Genomic DNA, 25123 nt, shown 5'->3' on the forward strand with positions numbered 1-25123 from the left:
TCCCTCCATTACCAACACAGAGGCTATCTGCATGACACCAGCGCATCGCGCATGTTGATGATGCTCTTGTCTGCTACCAGGATGCGTGTATCATGAGGGAGGGAGAGAGAGAAAGGGAGAGGGAGAGAGGGAGAAAGAGACAATGAGAGAAAGAAGGAGGGGACAACGCAGACAAGGAAAAGAAGAGATAAAGAGAGAGACTGTACGAAGAGACTCTCCAGAGAGTGTAGGTATAATGAAGTGCTGGATAGGTTTAATACGAACGACAGACGGGGGCCACTGCCGTAGTCGAGAGCTGTTAATATCTCCCCCATTCCTTAAGCAAATCAAGTGATCTGCGACTGCCTGTGTTTCGATAAGGAGAGGATGAGGTCCGTTGAGAACAGCTTGATTTAGTTGTTGTTTAAAGTGAATATCCAGATAGCTTGAACGCATACTCTGTATGATCTGAATCTGCTTGTATGTCTCAGTGGAGCGTGCACTCGGACTGGAGGAGCGAGATAAAACTGCAGTGGCGTCTGCATAAATCCCTCATTTCTATTCCCTCGCTCCCAATTCCTCAAACATGCCACAAGACATTACTTAAATAATGCCTGAAGGTGCAACAGCACTGACAGTGTCCCCCTCTGTTCAATTTGAAACGCATCAAATCCTCTCTAATTCCACATTTCAGGGTTTTAAATTGCCGTGTGCTCTGAAACGTAACCAAGAGAGGCTGGAACTTTGTTTCAAGCCTTGGTTTCTTTTGATTTTCTTTTAATGTCAACTTTGCACTCTTCAGAGAACGGGATGAGATAAGAGAGAGAGTCAGCCCAATTCTCCCCCTCTGTTGTGAGTGGAGTGTCCTCTGTCATTCACTCAGGCTACAGCATCCATAAAGATGGAACCATGGCCGAGGGCTTTCAATGCAGAGCCTTTTTACGGAGTGGAGATGAACCTCTTGAGGGAATTCCACATGGCATGTGTCTTTTTTGTTGTTAGGGTCTCTCCGGACATCATTCCTCAATAGCTCACAGGTGTGACCATGCAGGACCCCGTGTGCGACATGTTCTGTCTCTCTCCTAGCATACCCCACTGAGCATAACGTCAGCTGCTCTGACTTAACGCGTTTAATCACTATAGAATTAGAGACAACATCACCAAGTAATGGAGCTTCTTGCTTTGCTGTACATTGCCACTTAAAGGAGCTGCCACTTGTCCTCCGGCTAATACAGCTGGAGAATATCCAATATATAGGGATATGCTCTTTTTAATTCACCTGAAAGTGAAACTCTAACTGGAAGGTACAGGACATAAGCATGGCATACAGTATGAACCATTTTGCAATTCTGATCAATCTGAGTTTCATAAACAAAAACAGTTGTCACTTATATTTTATTTACTGCATGTTTTTTGTGAGGGTACCTACCCTAGGGGACATGGGGAGAACATGCAAACTCCACACAGAAAGGCCCTTTCGCCAACCCCGCCTCGGGTATGGGCACTGATGACACGGAGGAGAGAACACGCCCCCAGCGCCCACAGTGTCCCCAGCTGGAATCGAACCCAGGACCTTCTAGCTGTGAGACGACAGCACTAGTGGCACTAGTGACTGTGCCACCATGCCCCTCAATTTGGAGATCCTTGACATGAAAATGTCATAATAAGAAATCTCCATTAGTTACCCTTAATGGGGCAGCGGTGGCCTAAGGTTTAGACTAGGAACGCCCTTGTTGCCGAAAGGTTGCCGGTTTGATTCCCCGGACGGGCAGGAAAAATCTCGGTCGGGAAGTGATGTCATCACTCACCCAAGTGAGTGCCCTTGAGCAAGGCATTGAACCCCCAACTGCTCCAGTGGATAGTGGAACAGTATAAGACTGTGGTTGTACTGGTCAGCTCTGAGGTTTCAATGTGTGTGTCTGTCTGTGTGTCTCTACAGTATGTGCAGGGCGTTGCTGAAAATGAGAACTTGTGCTCAGCTACTACCCTGGGTAAATAAAGGATTAAAATAAGTTACACATTTTATTGACAGTGTCATTAACACTTTATAAACAGGGTACATACTATATTTAGCATAGTACATCGAAAGCATGATCATCATTTTTATTATAAACAGTCTTCATAGAAAGTGTTATGCAGCTCTGTTTACACTAGCAATGGTGCTGTGTAAAAAAACATGTCAATTTCCGAAGGCAGATCCAGGCTTGTTCTCAGTGATTGCTTCCAACAGCCTGATAAGACTTACTGTACTGGCTAAATTTGAAATGTGTCTGACTGGAGGGTGATGCTGAGAAATGGATGTTTTGTATCAGAGACATCTATGCGTGGCCTGTGCTGGGACAATGTAACTCAAGCCCGGGTCGAAGTATAGATCCAGTAGTCCAGTGCTCGTATAGGGGGATACGATCAGATAAGTCTACATGAGCACTTGAGCTACACCACCTCTAAGCTGTTTTGAAAAGACGAAAAACACGGAGAGAACCAAGCTCCGAAGATGAAGGCAGCTTTATAAAGTCTGATTGCATTACCGCACAAAAAGGGGACTCTTGATGTTTCAAAAGAGAACCGTGGTGAATCCTAGTCTCTGTTTGATTAGTTTTACAATGGGACCTTATCTCACCAGAGAATCTTTCATCTACAAGTGCTGATGGTTGGATGATCATTGATGGTGATCGCATACCCTACAACTGGAATCAAACCAAACGCCAAACACAAAAGGTCAATATTGACAATGATCGCCACTGTGATATGATATAATAGTATTATATCATATCACATAATATTATATCGCTGAGCCTGTGAGAACTTCTTGTGTAGCGCATTATTTGCCACTATTTATTACAAACTAAGTAACCTATACCTCAGTCTCTGTTCCCCTGCCTTTAGCTCCTCTTATCTCAGCATTACAAATCTCCCCATTCAGACCAATGTCATTTTTCTCACATAGCTATCAAGTGCCCCTGCCACCACACATATCCAACCACCCCCCTCCTGGAGATCAATACTGAGCCTATGGAGGCACGAACAAAAACTATAATTACTCACAAAGCTACAAATTCCTTGGTGATAACAGCTGATTTCATTAATTATCGGAAGCAAGAAAAATACACACGTTTTCACACACAGGGGCTAACATGTGAACCTGTGAGATTCCCATCTCCTTCATGTCACAGTTTATTTTAGCCAATCTTTGAAGTAATATCTGTTATTTTTTATTTATTTTTAAGCAAAAGCTACTCATGCTCACAACAACAACAACAGGGGTTCTCAAACTTTTCCATGCCAAGGAACCCCTAGTCTAGGATAGCCAGACTTTCAGAGGTGTACAGGTGGGCACCGGTCACGAGGACGTCCCACATTAACATATGTATGGATGTAGGCGTGCGAAGCACCAACAAACTGGCCAAATGTCTGGAGAATCTGGATGACTGGAAGCGACGATGGAGGGCTCGTCTGAGGACGACCCATGGGTTCCCAAAGTGGGGTCCGGGGACCCCCAGGGGTACTTCAGGGAGTTCCAGGGGGTCCCCAGCTAAATGGTAGTTAGGAACCAAATGGACCATTATGGGTCTGTAACTCTGTAACTTCCATTTGTACACTCTCAGAGTTAAATTTACTTTGATTTTACGATATAAATTGGGGTCAATGCCATTAAATGGGGGTCTGTAGACCAATATTCATGTGAAACTGGGGGTCCTTGAAATTAAACGGGTTGAGAATCACTGGTCTCTGGAATATATTTTCTAATGGGGGTCCGCGGGCTAATAAATGTCGATTTGGGGGTCCTTGACATGAAAAAGTGTGGGAACCACTGACCTAGAGAGACTGCAGAGATATAAGGTGGAGATATAGAAAAGTCAAATGATTTATATTATGCAATATGATACTTTTCCCCGCCTCTCCCCCACTTTGAAAACCTGTGTCCTACAACACAAGTGGTGAATCAACACACTTGAAAGCATAAGTCAGAAAGCACTCTAGACCTGATTTCTTTCCCTTCGTTATTTTATAATACATGTCCACTTATGCTCTTCATCTCACCTTTGGTGTCATCGCCCATGTAACAAACAAGGAACAAGGCCCCGCTCTAGGAAAAAGAAATCCATTTAAAACTACCACTGAAGAAAGATGAATTATTTTCCACCATGAGGAATAACGTGAGCAATAAAACCCTTCATGATACAAAAGGTATAGGGGTGGGAAAGGATAACAAACAAGTGGCCGAGATTTGCTACCTTTCAGCAACCCTCTTAAGTGGTAATGGGATAACCCTGGACACGTCAGGAGCCTATCAAACTGCCCCTCACATTCGACCCCTGGGTGAGACAGGAAGGGCCTGCTTTGTTTGCAGCAATTGGGTCTTGTGTGCAGGGCCGTAATGAAGTGACCTGAAATAATGGAAAGCCCTGGGCCCCGCTCGGATGATTTTTGCTGGGATAAGAGCAGGGATCCTGATTTGGAGTCACAGTTCATTTCATTTTTCGCCTCTGATGAGATCTCCGCCGTTATCTGATAAAATTGAACAGCCATTACCGGCAGGGGCTCAGGCCGGCCAAGCGGTAAAGCACTGCCGACTGCGCCTAACAGAAATCCTATACACTCCACTTTGTCAGCAGTTTTGAATTCATCGTTGCTGGGGGTTGAGCCAGATGATAGGAATAATCTCGGCCCAACCAAGATTGACACTTCATTTCAGAAATCAATATTTACAATTTACTTCTTTCAAAGTTCATTCTGGGAGAAGATTCCATATTATCCCTTTCCAAATAAGCTGATCATATCTCGCTCCAGCCCTGGAATGAGTTTTCCCAAAATGTGAATTTTTTGGTAAAAAAAAAAATCAATGTTGCCATTGTGGGCTTTAATCTGCCCTCTGATGACAGTAAATCTTTATCTTTTTATAGGCAAACGGCTGTGGGCCGCTGACACCATTTCCTCCCAGAACAAAGCCCCTCGCCCCGTGTGGACTCTGGTAGATACATGGAGCCCTAATGTGGCTGGACATGCCACCGACGGGTCATTAATCAGACACTGTGACAGCCACCTCTTCCCAATCCAGCCCCGGCCCCAGCCCCCAGACAAGCCCACTCAACTCCTTACCCACAGGAGGCCAGCCAGGGGGAGCAGGGAGAAAGAGAAGTGGAGAAGAGGAGGATGGAAGGAACTGGAGCAAGAAATGAGAGAAGGCAGGGATAATTGACAACCAGGAATGAAGTGCTGGTTATAGCATGGACAGAGAGATCGGAATCCTTCAAATATGAATTCTGCCAAGACTTCTGCTCACATGATGGTTCTAGAATAATAATGCTGGTACCCAAATCACATCCAAATGTAGTTCCACTATATAATAGTCCTTTCCAACGGAACATCTACTGTATCTAAAATGTCAAACATCTCAAATCATTCTTCTAAAGTTTAGAAGAATGATGTGATGGTTTAGAATCTAAACCATCACATGTACCGGGATATTATGGCTATGGTGATATGATTAACATCTGAAATGAATCTTTGGATTTTGTGCATAGGCCTATATATATATATATATATATATACAGTAGCGCTATATAGAAAATTAAAAAAAAGTAGAACTAAAATCTCCAAACCAAGTCTAAACTGATCCAGTATGTCAATAGGCTGTCGTGGGCCCAGACAACATCAGTCACAGCAGCAGTCACAAGGGAGGAGGTCAGTGACTGGCTCACTGGACCATCCCCGGTCTGTAACTCAGTTCCTCACACCTAAGATAAAGACCTTATGCCACTCTCACTAAAACTTGTCAGTGAAATCTCTCTCTCTCTCTCTCTGTCTCTCTCTCTGTCTCTGTCTCTCTCTCTCTCTCTCTCTCTCTCTCTCTCTCTCTCTCTCTCTCTCTCTCTCTCCGCCAACTTCTCCATAATATTAATTACACAAAAGATCTTTGAGAGTTGTGACAGTTTCCTCAAGATGTCAGGAATGAATGCCACGCAGTGCTTGCGTGATGAAGGTCACGACAGGACGTCAGGGCAAGGATCAGGACCGTGTGACAGCTCAGAATATCATTCTGACCACACAGGCGTGATTTGTTTACCTTCTTCCGATGTGTCTTTGAGCCATAGGAAAGCGAGAAGAACACACATTAACACAGATCATCGCCGGCAAGCCCTCAGAGGTATACGCCCTGATGAAGTTAAAGCTGAAATAACCAATCACAACTTTGGCTTCAGTGAAAACCATAACGCGATTTGAGGCTAAGTGAGAGCCCAGTGAGCATGTGCGTTATCCAATTCCCATTGTTCCTTGGGATTGAGGTGATGTTCCAAATCATCTTATAGGAACAACTAATGCAGTTTCAATTGATCACAGGTTTGAAGGAGAACCCGCTTGGCTTTATGTCTGTCAGATGCCCGAGGATAACATAAAACCAGTGTTTACTGTTTACCTCTCTGTGGGGACAGAAATGAATATGTGAAAAGACTTGAAATACATATGTTGTCTTCTCAAAGTGCACCCGGGTGACAATAGTCGTCCTTACCCAATACCCATGTTTGCGGCTATACCTCCTGATACCGGGCATACAGCATACTGCTTCACCATAGGCCCCAGTGGATAAAATAAAATACTGCACTTCTCCTTATTGACTGAGTGAAATGAAATAATCTATGATGCATGAACAAGCCCTAAATGAAATAATAATGTCCTTAGCGGTGAAAAACGGATTGGTGGTACAGTAATTGAGCAGATTTATTTTCACCCCTTGGAAAACGGGAGGGCGGAGGGGGGGGGGGGGGGGGGCACTGGGGGCGGTAGGCTGCTGAAAACAGCTCCTGCTATTTTATTTAATCTCATATTGGGGGAATTATTGGCTGGTAATCCATTGTTAAACATCATTTAGAGTGATGGATGGGGCGGCGTCAGGCTTTTCCCCACGTAATCAATTCATATCTCATTAGCACGTATTATTTATGATTCTCATAATGTCCCCGCGGGGAACGGCGCAGGGGGTGGGGGCCACCCCGCTGGAGGTCTCAGCTGTTGCTGGAATGAAGTGCGACATACTGTAGCGTTATGACTTAATAACTGCATATATAAAAATGCTTTTGCTTGCGCTATTGATTTGTTTCAGGGCCATTCTTGAAATGAATGGAGAAGGTAAGGAGGGAGGGAAGGAGGGGAGGAGGGGTTAATGGTCTGGACCATGTACCGACCCCCCCCTATACCTCCTCCCCTTCTCCACCCAGGAGCAGAAGAGCATAGAGAGGAAAGGAAATAACAAACCTATATTATAAAGGAGAGATATATGTTGCTCATATTCCCAAATTGGAACCATAATATGTGTAATTGATTTTAGGCAGTGCACTCTGGAGGTGAACTCATTAGTATAACTGCCATGTTAATCTATGGGTGGAAAAGGCGCATTGTAAAGTGGTTTGCAGTTCTTACCAAAGCCTAAATTAATTTCCACACACACAACGTAAACGGAGGCAGAGTGCACGGGACTAACTGTTTTGGTGAGGAAAAGGAAAACAGTGAAAAGGCGATTTAATACATTTGTCTCTTTGTGACAGACAATATCTGTTTCACTGACCTGTCCTCTGCCTGTGACTTACGAGCAAGGACCAAGTTGGATGCTGTTGTTCTCGTTCTGATGTGTGGCATCTCAATCTGACCCTGCAAATAAACATCGCAGAGCCTGAGGACAACAATGCACTCTTTGAATCGTTTTTTTTTTTCCAAATACAAATTTGGCAAGCTGATGTTGTTGTAACAGAACCACCGAGGTTACAAGGCTTACATGTTTTGTAAATTTCACTTCTAAACACATATCATGTGGTTCAGTTCATGGCGGAGTGATGATGAAAGACTTTCATATACACAGTTTTCATATACAGAAACAGAACAGCTGTACAGCTTGACAGGACAGTTTACAGTAGTTTACGGAGCCAGCAAAACATGTACCAAAACATGTTCACTGGGTAGCTGTTTTCAAGCATTTCTGTCCATACATGTGCATGTTTTGTTCATACAGCGTATTTGTTGAGACTACTATGATATGTTTTGATTTTGCAATCATAGCTGAACATTGCTAAATGCTACAGGCCTACTAGTTGGGATATTATTAAGTTGCTTGAATGTTATTATTATTATTTTATTTTTTGGGGGGGCTTTTTCTGCCTTTATTTGATAGTGTATACTATATAGTAAGCTGACGGGGAATGGGGAAGAGAGATGGGGAGTGACACGCAGCAAAGGTCGTCGGGATCGGGAGTTGATTCGCGGCCTAGGTGCCTGGACTTTTTGCATAGATTCACTGATGCTATCGTTTGTATACATTCATTGTAGGCCTATACAGTTAACTATTTTGTTCAGTCTTTTTTTTTCTTCTTTTTTTTCCTTGTCTTTATTGATTGTTTCAAGTGAAGATATACAGGAAAGAGGGAGAGAGAGAGAAGGGGAAAGACACGCAGCAATTAAAGGTCGTCATGAACGGGACTCGAACACGCGACACGCTGTCAGGCCAAAGCCTATATCCGCCTGGACCACATGGCCAGCGGGTGCCCCGTGCAGTCTTGAAAATAAGATTGAAGAATGTTTATTTCATATTGAACCATATACAGCTCCTCATAGCCTATCCCCCTATCTTACACTGGGAGGAGAGAATGAGAGGCTTGTGAGGTCCAAAGCCTTAGATGTGTGATCAATACCCTGGACAGGGGCATTGCTGAACAGCGGCAGCTTTCCCTCTGTTCAGTGAGCCAGCACAGAAAAGGAAAAGTGTCATATTGTGATCTTTATCCAGTAATCGTCTTGACCCCCAGTAAAGTGATATATGTGTCCACTGGTATATGCTCCAGGGCACTTTGAGTGTCTCTCTCCCACATTCTCTCTCTATCCCTCTCTAAGCCACAGAGCCTAGCCATAGTAGCCATGAGCATATATCTTGAGCTTGAATCCGGCTCTGAAGTGTTGGTCTTTGACTGGGCGGAAGCCATGGCTCGTCTCTAACTACTTTAAACCTGGCATTCCTAATATTCTGGGCAAATTATTATGATCATTATGATGATTGTTATTATTATCAAACAAACTCGAACAAATTGCGATAGCAGATCTACGGTTGAGAGCATGTATAGTTTGGCTATATTCACCAATGTTTATATGAAGTTTAAATCAGGTTAAAGGACCATACCATTTTTAAAATATTTGATCAATCTTTTTTTGTTAAGACTTTGGCCTTAATGTTAATAATGTACACACATTTTGTGAATGTTAGCTGTAACTCACAGGCCCTATTTTGCATGTCTTAAAGGGGAATACCACTCATTTTCAACATTTTACCATGTCATTAATATACTTTAGAGGTGTTGTGTGGAAATGGAAATAATGAAAAGGTCCCCCCCATTCTGTGTTTCCTAGAACTGGAGGTATGAAAAAAAAAATCATTAACACTGTGAATCACATCTTGATTCTTCTTTATTGACAAGTGAAGATGAACAGGAAAGACGGGGGGAGAGACAGGCCTCGAAAAACAGGACTCGAACACGTGACACACTGGCAAGCCAAAGCCCATACATGGCATGTGCCTGGACCACTAGACCAGCAAGCACCTACATCCATCTAAAAGTTGAGTTTGAAATGCATCAGTTGTACGGAACTATTTTCCCATGTGTATTGATACCCTGATGCTTTATTAGAGTAGTCTTGCGTTTGCCACACAATCGTAGATCTGCCGATGACAAAACTATGTCTACTGCTTTGGAGACCAATCTTGTACTTTCCCTGAAATGAAGAAGAAATAGTTTGATTTGTTTCTGCAATGCAGTTTTTTGTAACAAAAGCTGGGAGATTAATTGTCCAAAGTCTCTAGTTGAGGAAAGCGTTCAGAATTTTCAGAAGCGTTCAGAAGTTCAAATACAGTAATTATTGATGCAGAGGGGGGAAAGGATGGGGAGTTGGAGACTAGTAGATAGGATAGATAGATGGATGGATGGATGGATGGACACTTTATTTATGTGTCATGTACCCAGGTACAACATATAAATCATCAATATTGCATAGTTGTACAATAAAATAAAACTCTGTTTTTCAAACTGAAGCTAACAGAATTAACATTCTGTCTTTTTCCCAATTAAGCCTTGCATAAGAAATCTGCTAAAACAAAAATACCTTTACTGAAACACAACTCTTCATAATCATCTAACCAGAGAAAGTTAGCTCAAATAGTTGACATTTTCAATAATATGTCTTGTCTTAATTCATCATATGGACATTAAAACAGAAAATGAATTTAATTTTCGATTTCCTCCAAATCACACAATGAACGAATTCTGTCCTCCTCAGGAGTACCAATGTACTAGGGGACTCTAGTCAATTAAGGGTTTAAGTGGTTAAAATAACATAACAATACAAAGTATATCTCACACATTCTACGAAAAGAAGAGAGCACGTTACTCCACTTAGGAAGTATCATGTCTCTTTTCCACTACCGAAGGGTAAACCAGAACCTTCCATAACCTGAAACTTTCCAAAACCTGTGAAATACGTGTCATGGCACAGGCATGGTTCACTTATAGTTCTTATTGTAAAAAAAGAGCCATTTAGTAAATACAATAGGCGAGCCTCCCATTGATGACTTTGCTTATACAAACCTGCCATCTAGTGGACAACTATCATACTCCATCCACTCTTGTAGAGTCAAAGAGGATGCTGAGACAATGCAAAGTTTACATGTACATGTAATACCCTTGATCTTCATTCTCTTTCTGCTACACTGAAAGTTTTTATTAAGCATAATTATAATTAAAAAATAAAAAGTGAATTGTTAGTCGATAAAACCTTTCAGTAAATGAAAGACCACAGTTGGGTCTAAATAGCCTACTACATGACGCTCTGAGATTGGAGTTCAGAGTGATGACCAGTTATGAACATTATTATGTGTATGCTTTGCAAATTCAACATATTTAAAATATCTTAATCAATGCATTTGTCTTGCAGAAGTAGGCCTATAAGCCATTAGACTCTGCTTGTGACTTTTTCCACAGTGCTGCTTGTGCAGTGCAGAGGACAGCTGTCATAGTGTATGAGCCTTTTGTTGCTTTTACTATGCTGTAGCAATGGAGAGGCATCTGCTGAGTTATTCATAAAGGCCCATTACTCCTTATGCATTTTTAATTAGCCAGACATAGCCTTTTTGTCACGATATGGAGGGCTGTAATGAATATTTACTGCCCAGTTATTAATGGTCTGGGCAATTAATAATATGCTGGGAGGAGGATGGCACATCTATAGGCAATTAGTTTCCACCATATTCATCATTTTACCAGTAGTTGTATTATAGATGGACTTTTAAATGTGATTACCATAATGTTGGGTATGGGTTTTATTCATTGAGTATATTGAGCATTTATTTTGCATTTAATGCTTTAATAAAGCATTAATTTGTGTTGTCACTCTACCACTCTACCACGCCTACCACCATCTGCATGGCAAAATATGAAGCTCATACTCAGTCACTCAGTCATAGTTTTGTGTTGATGTGCATATGCATGTGAATTGTGAACACACACACAAGTAAGAGCACAAAGTTCTTGTTCATTTAACAGAAAATACAAAATATTAAAGTATAATGTATAAAAGCACACACATCTCACAGTAGCTGTCATGTCTGTCTGCTTCTAGCATTTCTTTAATCACATTTGCAGCTGCAATACCTGACCTGTGGTGTGGTGACATTAGACAGCTGATACCATAGTGAGACTGGACAGCACTGGAAATGTCTACAGGCATGTACTGAGAATAGTAAATGAACAACCACAGACTTAATCACACACACATACTGCACATCCATGCATGCATACTGTACACACTGTACACACACACACACACACACACACACACACACACACACACACACACACACACACACACACACACACACACACACACACACACACACACTTTCAATAATCCCTCTGTGGTAGCATTACAAAGTCAGTAAAGCTCTTTTATTCCTCCCATGATTAATTATATTTGAGTGAACTGAAAGTGAAATAAAAATAAGAATACAAAAAGTCCAACATTTCCAATCTATCAGTCCACATTCCAATCTCCTTAATTGATGGAAGGAAATGGTATTGATATCAACCCGGTATTTCATGGAAACCATTTTTGACAGAGCTTCGGTGATTGAATTTCTAGATGGATGTCTCCTATTCTGCAGGACACCTGTCTCTTATCTCCCTCTTATCTGTGAGGATCGAAGCATGCAGACTCTTGAATTACCTATCCATACAATGTCATCCGTTTGTCCCCCAAGTTGGTGTAACCTGACCTTGAAATCAGAGCCACCCGAAAATAAATAAATTAAACCCTAATAAAAAATGCTGCTCTCCTTTGGACGAGTGTCACCGTGGAAGGATGATCCACCCTGATTTGATTTTGCCTCCAAACCACATGATGCATTCGGACAATTAAAATTTCAACAAGTCATTCGCTGATAGCCTGTGAGTTGAGTGCTGCCAGGCCCGGGTTTTGGTTTTGGGTTTCCTTGCGGTTCTGCCGACACTCCGAGGGCAGGTTATTTGTTTTGGCCTATTGCCATGTCTGAGAAAACCATGTTTGTCTGAGTGTGTGTCTGGAACCTGGAGGGAGAGCAAGGTCAAAAGTGTTCAAAGACCAATAGAGAGAGGCATACCTAACTTCTACTGTACTGTAAGGTTCAGCATCCTGTCCTTTAAACCCATTCTGTACGGGAACCCCTTTTGGTGTTTTAACTATTGAAAAATAGCAGATCTACAAGCTCATAGCACGCCACCGGTGCGCTACGAGCTTGTAGGGCTGCTATTTTTGAAAAGTCGTGAAAATGCGGCACAAATCTTTGAATATATATTCTTTCAGAAGACTTGGTCGATCTCAGGTCAACATGGGTTAAAAGAAGCTGGCCAGTCATGAACAGTGTAACAAACAATGTAACTATGTATGTACAGTACTGAATTCAGTGAATTGTTGACCAATCTGTATGGTCGAACATCTATTTTCACCAAATGTTTATCCATTGTTGCCGAATGTTCACCTGTTATGACCTGTTATGGGGGTGGTTTTCTGGCACCCCTGAAAGATCTGCCTTTCGTTTTTCCCAAAGAGATTTATAAAAATATTTATATAATTTTGTTAAGCCTATAGAATCAAGCCTTATATGATATTGAGAGAAAGAAAAAGCTAAACAACGCATATTTATTAAGTAGTAGTATATAAAAGATTTAATAAATAAATCACAGCATCAAAGATTTTATGGTCATGAATCAACAGGATCCTGGATGGCTTGATTCTAGGCTTAAAATAATTGATACAAATATTAATTAATATTGATATAAATCTCTATGGGACAAATGAACGGCAGGTTTTTCAGTGGTGCCAGAACACCACACCCACTGCTGTGCCCTATATACTCCTATAGGAATGCTAGGTCGCATAGAGTGGGGCAGGGATGGAAATGACTGCTGCTGCCATGGCTTCCCAGTAACCACCTCAATGTCCAATGGATTTGTTCAATGAGTTAACCCATTTTGACCTGAGATCAGATTCTAAAAAAATTTCTTCTACATCCTGACAGTGTTCTAAAAAAGTTATGTTTCTATGTCAGTCGTTCTTTGATTTTTCAAAAATAGCAGACCTACAAGCTCGTAGCGCACCACTCTGTGGTGCGCTATGAGCTTGTAGATCTGCTATTTTTCAATAGCTAAAGCATGACATAATGCTAACACCAAAAGGGGTTCCCGCCCCAAAAAAGCTCTGTAGCAAACAAAGGCTTGTGACATTAGCATGTTTAGTTCAACAAGATAATATCTTTGAACCACACAGGCAATTATTCTAAGTAAAAAAAAACATAGAAAATTGCGATATTAACGAAATGAATCATGACACTCTCCTAGGTTTATGTTAACCGGAGAGACTTTATTTTCTTTAAAAGAATCACGAAAAATAATAATAATGTAATTTGTTGAGGGAGATGCAAATTCACTTCCAGGTTTTAGGACTACAAAAACTGTAGTGTCTAGCAACCTTACATGACTGAGTACACTGCCCAAGGCATACTGTACAGCTCAAGTATGAAATAAGGTAGAGGCGCAGGTGGCTGTTGACCAGTGTTTTGGCCACTGGTAAGGAAGAATCTGAGTAATTTAATTCCAAGTTAGAGAATGTATCAAAGCATTCTGGGTAGAGGTGTACAGCCCTAAGTACTGCACACATTGAAGCATAGTTACCTATAGTTACATATTGACACCTTATATGGTCAGCACACTCTATAGTAGAGAGGATTATCACAACAAAACTAAAAAATAAGTGATATTTGAATGTGAAAGTGAAATCACTGAATATACCATTAAATCATTTGTGCAATTGTTGTTCCTGTTAGCAGATGGAATTTACATCGCACTCACATTTCCACTATCTCCACACACTCATGAACAATTCACTTTTTGGAGTCACACTCGATTGAATTTGAATGTGCGTGTGTACGTTGGTTGGCTAATAATAGTCAAGCTCCCACTCAGTATCCCCAATAAATAAAAATCAGCTGGCATCGCTGGGGAATGTAGTATCAGAGATGGACAAGTACAGCTGGTGATTTTTTGAATGCACAACAAAACACACAGTGTTCCTCTTCCTGCTCATGTTACCACCATCTCTTGTTCTAGGTCTCTGTCCCTGTCAGATATGAACGATTATGTAATTGTAATTATTCTGTAATTATGACCTTGAGGATAATCTTTTATGGTTAAAACACAAAAGTTAATCATTTCGTTGGGGCAGTTTACTGACAATTCCCGGTTCCCAACTAATTTCATTAAATCCACTCTTCTGTCAAAGTTATTGAGATTATTTTGTTCACGGGCAGATACACAGACAGGATTGATTACAGTACACACATTAATCCATTCAAACCTTCCATATACCTGTAATGCCATGGATGCATAGTGGTCAGGGTAACTATTGGACATATGAATGTGAAAATGGTGGAATATTCCTCCCAACTTTGTTCTAGTGTGATACGAGTCTAACCGTGTAACATGAGTGCAGGGATAGGCCTACTTGTTCTCAAAAGTTGTGCGCACGTGTGTGTGTGTGTGTGTGTGTGTGTGTGCGTGTGCGTGTGCGTGTGTGTGTGTGTGTGTGTGTGTGTGTGTGTGTGTGTGTGTGTGTGTGTGTGTGTGTGTGTGTGTGTGTGTGTGCGTGCGTGCGTGCGTGCGTGTGCATGCCTGTAAGCACACTGGTGTTTTGCAACCAGTGTAGCATGGAACCGGTGGAGATGAAAGAAAATGAAATGGAATGTGATTAAGATGAAGTCATCAGCTATAATCTGCTGCTACAAAGCAGCACTGCAGGGACCTGTGATAGGCAGAAGGGGAACAAGCTGGTGGCCCATGGACGTCCAGATATGGGCGTGCAACAGTGCGTGACTACCCGTACCCATAGGGCTCTGTCCGGGATGAGACTGACAGTACTGATGATGTCATCAAAGGAGACCCTGGGTAGATGTGCTTGAGAAGGGGGTCGGCGATTTAGTAGGCAGTGAAGCATACCAACGCCACTGACTGCAGGCAAGTGAATAATTCTGCTCAACACACACAGAGAAGGGGCATATCTAGAATTCAAAAGCGGAGAGGGAAGCGGTATGGCTTCGACACAAAATAATGAAACCCAAATAGTACTGCTCACTATACCTTCTGGCTGACTATGCCGTTTTGTTCCTTCTTTATTTATTTGCCCTCTGTTGTGTTTTTTCTCCCCCCACTGGATTTTAATCTTAGGCACAAGAAAGAACACTCTTCAAAAACAACTCAACAGGAAATGAGTTAAATGAAAGGACTCTTCAAGGTTCAACAAAGTTTGTGAACTTTCTTCATGAGCTGTGCATTTTTTTGGGTGGTGGTGGTGGGGGGGGTCTTTGTATAGGCTGCTGTGTTTTCAAGGATAAATGCAAGTCTTGTATTGTGCATATTCTTCTCATATTTTGTTAAAGATGAAAGGAACTTTTAATTATTCATCACCATATACGTCATGTGGGGTGCTGTCTATGTAGGTATTGTCTGTCATTGTCATTGTATTATTGAATGGATAAACAAATATCATTCATAAAAGAAAATCAATTAACATTAAAAGAAAGCAACAAAAGTCGAAAAAAGGTTTGGGCAAAATGATGGCAGGGAAAAAAATAATGACAATAAGCTATCAGATGAGGTTCTGCTTCTGACACAATTCAAACAAGGTCGTTTTAGGCCTTCACACTCAGTCTTTTATCTATCTACTTTAATTCAAACAATAGCTACAGAGCGGGTAAATGCAGCTTATAGGCTGTGGCTACACAGAAAAATATTTCAATATGGCCTTGATAGTATGATAGTTGGCACTATTATGCTGCCTTCACAATGAAGTCTGTTTTCCATAACAGTCGCAATCCTGCCATCAAGTGGCAGATTCTGTGAATTACAGGTCAATTATTCAGCAATAGACATCCACATGATTATTGTGTATTGAGGATCAGTGGGCACTAAGGCTGTGAGGCTGTCCCCAAACATTCAAGGTTTGAATGTTCGCTCGTTAGGGTTGGCACTCGAATCTTAATTAATGCATTTGAACCATTCCTTTTTTTTTTTTTTTTTTTTTTTTATTAACTCGAAAATATATCTCTGCGAGAATGTGATATATGTTAAAAAGTAAGTTTCTCGTGCATTCCTGTCAGAAGTTATATCTATCTCCTTGTTGTGCTGTCCCAGGTGTCTCTCTCCAAAATCCCCTGTGCACATTAATTTGGTGATGGGCCTGCAGCCAATCAGCAACAAACACACACACACACACACACACACACACACACACACACACGCCAGCATGGCACAATTTGAGAAAAAGGTTAGTTCTCTCTCTCTCTCTCTCTCTCTCTCTCTCTCTCGCTGCGCTGTTGCGTCTGTGTGTGTGTGTGTGTGTGTGTGTGTGTGTGTGTGTGTGTGTGTGACACTGATTTATTGAATATTCTGACTTTCAATTAAAATGTACATACATTTAGTTTTGATTGTATTGTTGCTTTTTGCCTTGGCAATGTAAATGTAACCCAGCCAATATGGCAACCCGCAAATGGCAACCCATGTCAACTGTCAATCAAGGCAGTATAAAGGTGACATCAGTTCCTACACTCCCCACTCCCACTCCCACATATGCAAGATGGCCGAAATGTTTGACAGCAGCATGGTCCTGTCCACTGTGACAACCTTTGGTTACTCTTCGGTGAGTCATATAGGCTTGGTGTCTTAACTTGGATTAACTTGGATCAACTGGTTAACTGTTTGTTTATTTTGAATTTTGAAATTTGATTTATGATTTATGTTTGAACTTTTGGTTTAATAATTAATATTGATGTATTCTATTATAATATATAATTATATATATTATAAAATATGGGTTGTGGGGGCTGACAAGGCTATACAGCCACATGTGTTTCTAATGTGATGTAGGCCTACATAACACTAATGACACTTCTCTTCATGTAATTCCAGAATATGAAGAGTCACTGCACCAGTGGTGTAGGAGGCAGCACCAAGCCCTGGACCCTGAGACGAGCCATGTCCGTGGGCGGCCCCCACAGCCCCACCAATTTAGGCTTCCGAGGACCCCCACCCTACCCTGGAGCCCATGTGAAGTGTCCCAGACCATGCCCCCCCTCCCTGCACAAGACATTGAGGTAGGAACTGTACACTATAGCTGCTGGGAAGAGCAGAAGCTTGCTGCGCCGTGAGTACAAACTTATTTATTGTCCACTGTCGCTGGTGTGGTTCTGCAGGGTAGCCTACTGATGGTGTTGCTCTCGTTTGCGTTTGCGTTCCGGCTTCCTGCGGTTGCGTCGTGTCGGGCTGCCTGCTGTTTCACTCGTTTGCGTTGCGTCTTTTGCGTCGACTGCCACAATTTCGGCCGGTTCTGTCATTTCACCTCATTTCACCTGACTTGTGGACAGTGCCTGTCATCTGCAGAAGAACGGGATGGTTCACCGTAACTGGGTAAGTATCTGTTTTTGTATTCTTTGCTGCTGGTAGGGTAGGGCTGCAGGGTAGGGCTCCTACAAGGGTAGGTTTTTGCGTTGCGTCGCAAACAAAGCACTTTGGCACAGGCATGGAGCTCCTGGTTTACTGGGATGGGGTTCGATTCCCTGCTGCGCCCTATGCTGATTACATTTAATCTGTTAAACAGGCATCCTTTTGCACAATAGAGCGTCTCACAAAAAATCTTACCTTTGAAATGTCAACCATAACAGAGTGTCAGAGCCCACATGTCAGGATGAGTGACTTAGGCCTATATGATTTTCACTTCCTGAAAGGTGGCTAACTGAGAATCCATGTGACTGAGAAACAGTGACATCTAGTGGACATTTCTTGTAGGCTATGGCTTTTTGATTGATTGAAATTTTTATTAACGGTTTGCAGAATTACAGTACATTTCAAGCACAAACTCAATACAAAGACTGTTAACTGCGAGTGGACGACCCAATTAAGCACTACATTTGTTCACTTCAAGGTGTTTTTGTTGACCAGTTGAGTGAGGAGATCCTGTAAAGGAATTTTGTTCTTTGGTTGACTTTTTTGATTACGTTGGTGGCCATCACTGGAAAGATTAGCCTCCAGGATGGGACCTAGGTAGGTAATTTCATCTTTACGTGTGATAACATTGTCACCCACTCTAAGCAAGAAGCCATTTGCCTTGCTGAGATTACTATTAGATCCAAAGAGAATGGATTCAGGTTGAGTTAAACAAAACGTCTGCAGTCTCCGAGGCTACGTTGAGTTAAGTTCAGCATTGTTTTCAATGAGAAATAGTGACTTTAAATGTGCTCTACCAATTGGTCAACTACAACTTCGCCTTCTTTTTGGCTAAAATAACCAGTCACATCGTGTTGTGATCATGTAGATAGATGCCTTTTATTATTTAAATATTAATGTCTGGTTGTCACTTGTCAGGGGGAGAGCAGATACAGGAAGGAGTGGTGAGAGGTATAGGCTACACTACAGTAAGGTTTATTTTATTGTTTTGTGTTATCTTGTATTTCATTTCAACTGTGCCATCCAAATGGACCCTTACTGGACCATTTCCATGGTTCCATTTGTATGCTAGTTAAATTGGCCCTCAGGTTATAGGCTACGTCAAGCTTTTCACACAATATACCAACCAAGTCAAAATGTAAGCATACTATGTGCAAGACATTGCACAGAAAATAATATAGCATTCTTTGTGTGATTCTCAAAAAAGGAAAAAAAGAAAATCTAATATTTTCTATAATATGCACATCTCCTTTTTGCATAGAGGGACCTCAGGTTCAGGTTTATTTGTCATTTGTATAGATACAGAGTATACATACAATGAAAATTATTTTGCTCAGAGCACTCTCAGTCTTACATACACAGGACATAAACAAACATCTATAGTGCAAGAAAAACACAAACGGGAAAATAAAAGTGCAAGTGAAGTGAAGTGCAATACAGTTCAAGGTCAGCTGTTCGGCAGCCTGACTGCCTGGGGGTAAAAACTGTTACTGAGACGGCTGGTACGAGATTTGATGCTCTGGTACCGTTTTTTGGAAGGGAGTAGTTTGAACAGGGTATTTGCGGGGTGGCTGGTGTCTTCCATGATGTTGTGGGCTTTTTTCATACAGCGAGTGGTGTAGATGTTATGGAGACTTGTGATTTTAGCTGCTGATGATTGATGATTGATGCCGATGATTTTAGCTGCTGTTTTAACCTCTGAGGCTGAGCACATTGGTACGTCTCTAAATATTCTGATTAATTGAAAATGCTGGACCCTGTTGTAAACAAGTGTGAGTGCTTACTGCTTATCATGATGTGTCCAGAGTAACAGTTTTTGTATTGACTTTTGAATTGTGCTTTCGTTTGAAATGTACCCATTCTACGTACTGTGAAAAAAACGCCTCCATCCCTTCGAACCTACAATCTGCCACGCTGTCTCTCCCTTAAGGCCAAAGGCACCCACATCTGACTGACATGGCTGTATGATCACGATTCGTTGTGTGTGATTGCCGAACGTGAGATTCATTATTCTATACCAACCACATAGTACATGATGTGCACCGATTCCGGTCATCCTGGTGAGGCAACGGTCTGGCCACACAAGCCTAGACTGAATGAATCACCATGCACAGTACATTGTGCAAGTGGAGCGTACTTCCTGTTTGTGGGCTCTTTAACTGACTGTAGTAGCACAGTCAGCAGCAGTCGTCATCAGCTCCTCAGTCTACATGCTGTTGTTCATTTTCCCGCAGTTAAAGCAACATCTGTGAGTATGCTTACGTTTGATTATGCGTGATGGTTATTCTGTGCTTTTTTCCCCCTATTTATTTTACTTTTTATGCTAGCCTTGTACTGTACTGTCTATATGCTTTGTAGCCTGAGCTTTTTGACTCGGGGCACCCCTGAAAATAACTTTTTCATCCATGGCACCCCTGAGCAACATTGTACATATTTAAAACTTTGTCATTATTACGCCACATAAATATGTGGCGTAATATGCTTGCTACGCTTGCTTCCTTATTCTGGGGGGGGGACACTCTCCAAAAATAGCCAATCGTTGGGATGTTTTCTGAGCTTGTACATCTATTTTTGGTGAAGAGATTTAGTACAGATCGAAAAAGGACACCAACTTTGATCCGTTTTATACAGGGCTAAAAAAAAAGGCTGTGCAGGCATATACACAATTTAAAACATATTTGTGGCATCTACCACTTAAATTGACTTGATTGATTGACATAAAAATGATCAACCTGTGATGTAATGCCGTACTTGTGTTTTCTCTTTTCTCACTTGGTCATTAAGATCCACAGAATGACAGGCCTGCTCTGCCGAAAACATCGCGAAAATGGCCATTTCACAAGTAACCAACATAAGCCAAAATTTCCCAAATTTCATCATGTCAACTGTCACATGCTACTTAATTAAAGCATGATGAAATTTGGGCAATGTTGCCTTATATTGGTTGTCTACTCTACAGTATGGTGTGGTATACAAAAATGATAGGTGGATATTGCAGTAACATTATAATTTTAACAAAGTGTGGTCCACACTGTCCACCATTACTGAGAGCTGCTGTAACACCTTCATTTTGAATGGTGAATAAAGTACCTACTGTACCTGAACAGCATGTACCCTGCATGCGTAAAGAATTCTCAGAAACATCCTCATATTTGCCACTCAAAACCGCACTTGTAAAACACAGGAAATGAGATTCAAGTGAGAGCCGAGTACAGCATGTGAGCAAGTGAGTGTTGATTTCGTCGATTAAAACTATGGCGAAAAATGTTCGTCTACCTTTTTTCACTGACGAAAACTAAATAAAAACGAATCTTTGATGACAAAAACTAAGACTAAACGTATATGACAATGTCGTCAACAAATAAAAACTAGACTAAAATGTTAGGGAGGGATTGAAGTCAAAGTCATACGATTTGTCACACACGTTACCGCAGTGAACTTTTTTCTCCTCATTTGACCCATCTCTTGGAGCAGTGAGCCGCAGCCAAGGAGCAGTGAGCTGCATTTGATTAGTTGATTTGACCCCCCCAATCCAACCCATTGATTCTGAGTGCCAAGCAGGGAGGCATTGGGTCCCATTTTTATAGTCTTTGGTATGACCTGGCCGGGGATCGAACCCTGACCTCCCAGTTTCAGTAGAAGTAAAACAAGTCATCATGGGTACGTGTGGGTTTCACAGACCAAAAATAGAAGATCTACAAGCATAGAATGGCTATTTTTATATTTTACATACTTGGTGAGTATAACCAATGCCCATGACTGGTTATACCTATGTGTATAGTATACCCCCACTATACAACACTGGGATAATGGTTGCAAGTATAGTTGTTGCAAGGAATCATTGGCTTTAAAGGGATAGTTCAGATTTCATTTTAACTTAAGCTTGCTTATACTTACTATGTTTTTTGTGTCCATATCACTACGCCCAAAAAATAGTTCCATGTGATAGAGGTGAGGGATCAAAGTTGAACGAAAGTTGCGCTAATATTTTAGAAATAGGTCAACAATACAAATGCGTTGCCCCAGTGCCCCCCACAAAATGACCGGAACTACTTAATATTGACCAATATTAAGTCTCGGGCAATCAATGAATACAGTTGCAATCACTAAATTAATGGAAAGTATTTCATACAGCTTAAGTAAAAAAAAATCTGAACTATCCCTTTAAGGCTTCTGTCGGCTCAATAAGTGGGCCCCTGTTCAATGAGGAAATTATACTACTACTGATATTGTGTACAATCTGTTGTGTGTAAAATATGAATTTGATAATGGATGTTGGGTGTAGGTGGTATATAGTGAAGAGAGGAGAGACATAGGGATGTGTGTATTTGTCATTCAAATCTGCTTATTTAAAAATCAGAAGACCTGAACTGGTGCACCTCCACGAGAGCAAAGCTAAGTCAACCTACAGCAGCAATGGACTGTGACTTCACATTCTGTTTTGAAGGTAAGGAGTTACATGTGCTATAGATGTGCAAGGCTGTCACCCCTTTGGCACAATTAGATTTCTTGATTTTCTTGAGTTCGATTTTTGTCGAAAAACTAATTGGGTTAATTTGCTTTGCAACTCCACTGGACTCTGTGAAAAGTGGATGACGATTTCGATGACGTAGTAGGTAATTACATTTCCATTAGGCCTATATGAATATATTTGCACACACTATAAGTCATTATTCATATAAGACTACAGCATTTGTGGTTGAGTAAGTTGCAGTATGTCTTGTTCTCTGCTACGTCTTCAGACGGTATTAGAATATCAAAGAAACCCGCCTATGCACGGTGGATCAAGAACAAGAACAACGACGTTCTCGTTCTACGGGATGGAGATCAGTTATGTTATGAACGACTATCCAAAGGTCAGCTGTCATCATCTGGTAAGATTCCTGCACCTGGACAGTGCTATACAGTCATATTTTGTACACAGCTTTCTGGATTTTAAAATACTGATACTTAATGTTTTCTTCTTTGAGCCAGTGCACCTCTATCCAATACCCAGGTCCTCTGTCTTTTTGGCAAAGTTTCTGCTCTCAACATTAATGTTTATTTAAATATTTGCTCATAAAATTTAGAAAAACGTATAATTTAATGCTGAATAACGCTGTTTGTACCGATCTGTATTCTGTCCTTGTTCGTGCCAACTAGACAGATAGCTAACACACATTAATGAAGAATGAATTGTTGAAACTCCTCTTCTTTTATAGTCTTTTATAGTTTTGTAAAACTGTAACAAAAACACAAAAATACATCACTGAAAACATGAAATGAAACAGCTACAGTACATACATTTATACAAACAAATGCACTGCCTATACAAACACACAAACACACAGAGCACAATAAATTAACCAAACAAATGTGTGCAAAATACAAAATCCCCACAGGAATGTCAACAAAGCTAACATGTATCAATACAACATTAAATTATAACAACAAAAAGTACAGTACTTGGAACTTACAGGCATATGTTTCACAGAGATTCACATGACGAATGGAGGTGAGTACTCTAGCTCAGCCTGGCTACAACTGAAAAGCAGTGTGATCTAGGTTTATATAACTGAAAAATCCACCACTAGAGGGTGCTGAACAATAAAATGAAAACATGACACAACTTTAAAAAAACATGTCAAGATGTGGACCATGTTCACTTAATTCTAGATTATAGCATATATATATATATATATATATATCATATATATATATATATATATATATATATATATATATATATATATATATAATATATATTTTTACAATCAAAGTAGGCCTACATAATAACTAACTCTAAACCTGAACATATCCTTAATCCATGGCCATGTTGTCACAAACTTAATTATAGCACAATGGTAATGTTTCTTCTGTGGCAACTGGGTTGCCTGGGCTGGGAGACCGTGGAGTGGTCAACTGAAGTATGGTTTTAAGTGGTTAATGCTGTTCAGCAATATATTGTGATTGCTCAAACCTATTTAACCAATTGCCAATTTGTTATATTTCATATTTTCACTGGTGTGCTTAAAAATAACGTTTTGTTTCCTATTTGTTTTTTTAGACTGTGTATTTAGAATCCATACCTACAACAGAACAAAATATGAGAAGTATGAGTGGGGGAGGATAATAATACTGTACACCACCAAAGATAACAAATATAAAGTCGTGTGCTGTGATCACCACGGCGAAGTTAACGTGGAAACCCGGGTGAGTGTGCAGCACTACTGCTCTATTCTAACCCATTCACATCTGTCTTTCTTTTTTTGGATGGTTCTCTTTTAGTAGAGATGAGAGGGGCTTAAATATTGGTCTCGGTGATGGTAGCAAACTCTTCCTGCAACACAAAGATACTTTAATTAAATAGACCTTATAAAATTATAATAATGTTACATTATACATTAATATTACATATAATAATATATTATATATATATAACATATATTACATATACATTTATAAGGCACTACACAAAGTTAGAAATTGCTTTACAGAAAACTGAAATAGTCTCGTATTTATACAGGTTTCTATCTTCCTTCTTTGTTTCTTTAGGACAGTATTCCACAGGAAACGGGGGATAATGGAGACACGTTTTTGTTCATCTTGAGGACCGTGAAGGGAACTTTGTGCCACAACTTTGTGCCATTTCGTTGTCGCTCCCTCGTCTTGGGATTTGGTGCTAAAGACTCAAGACTCAAATTGGTAGCGCTTCCACAGGCAGCTGAACCAGATGACCGTACTCACAAATGTCTCACAAAAGTTGAATCACCTTGATCATGCTGATAGCATGATCAAGGCAACTTACAATCCCATTCTGGAGTATCTAGACCAGAAACTAGAAACTAATTTGTACCGCAAACATTTTGGTTTGCTTCATTAATTATTTCTATTTTATGTTGATTTCTATGTACTGTTTTTATCTATATACTAAATTGCAAGTGAACTCTGAAAAGAACCTGGCCACGAATAAACAATAAATAAACTCAATAAATAAATTCACTTCAATAAAATACTATAGGCCTACCAGCAAACACTTTCATGACTAATCCAAAAACTAATCATATTACATTTGAAAGTACAGTACCTAACTCAGTACCTTTATC

The 25123-nt window shown here is 40.8% G+C and overlaps 1 long non-coding RNA gene across 1 annotated transcript; it reads left to right on the forward strand.

Moving 5' to 3' along the window:
- The first annotated feature begins 22788 nt into the window (after positions 1–22788).
- On the forward strand, positions 22789–24677 carry LOC308319295. The gene is made up of 3 exons (XR_013964451.1): positions 22789–22912; positions 24085–24230; positions 24573–24677. It is a non-coding gene; the product is annotated as an uncharacterized lncRNA (long non-coding RNA).
- Positions 24678–25123: the final 446 nt, after the last annotated feature.

Source organism: Protomyctophum bolini (genome assembly GCF_963924005.1).
Source record: "Protomyctophum bolini genome assembly, chromosome: 7".
NCBI classification, from domain to species: Eukaryota; Metazoa; Chordata; class Actinopteri; order Myctophiformes; family Myctophidae; genus Protomyctophum; species Protomyctophum bolini.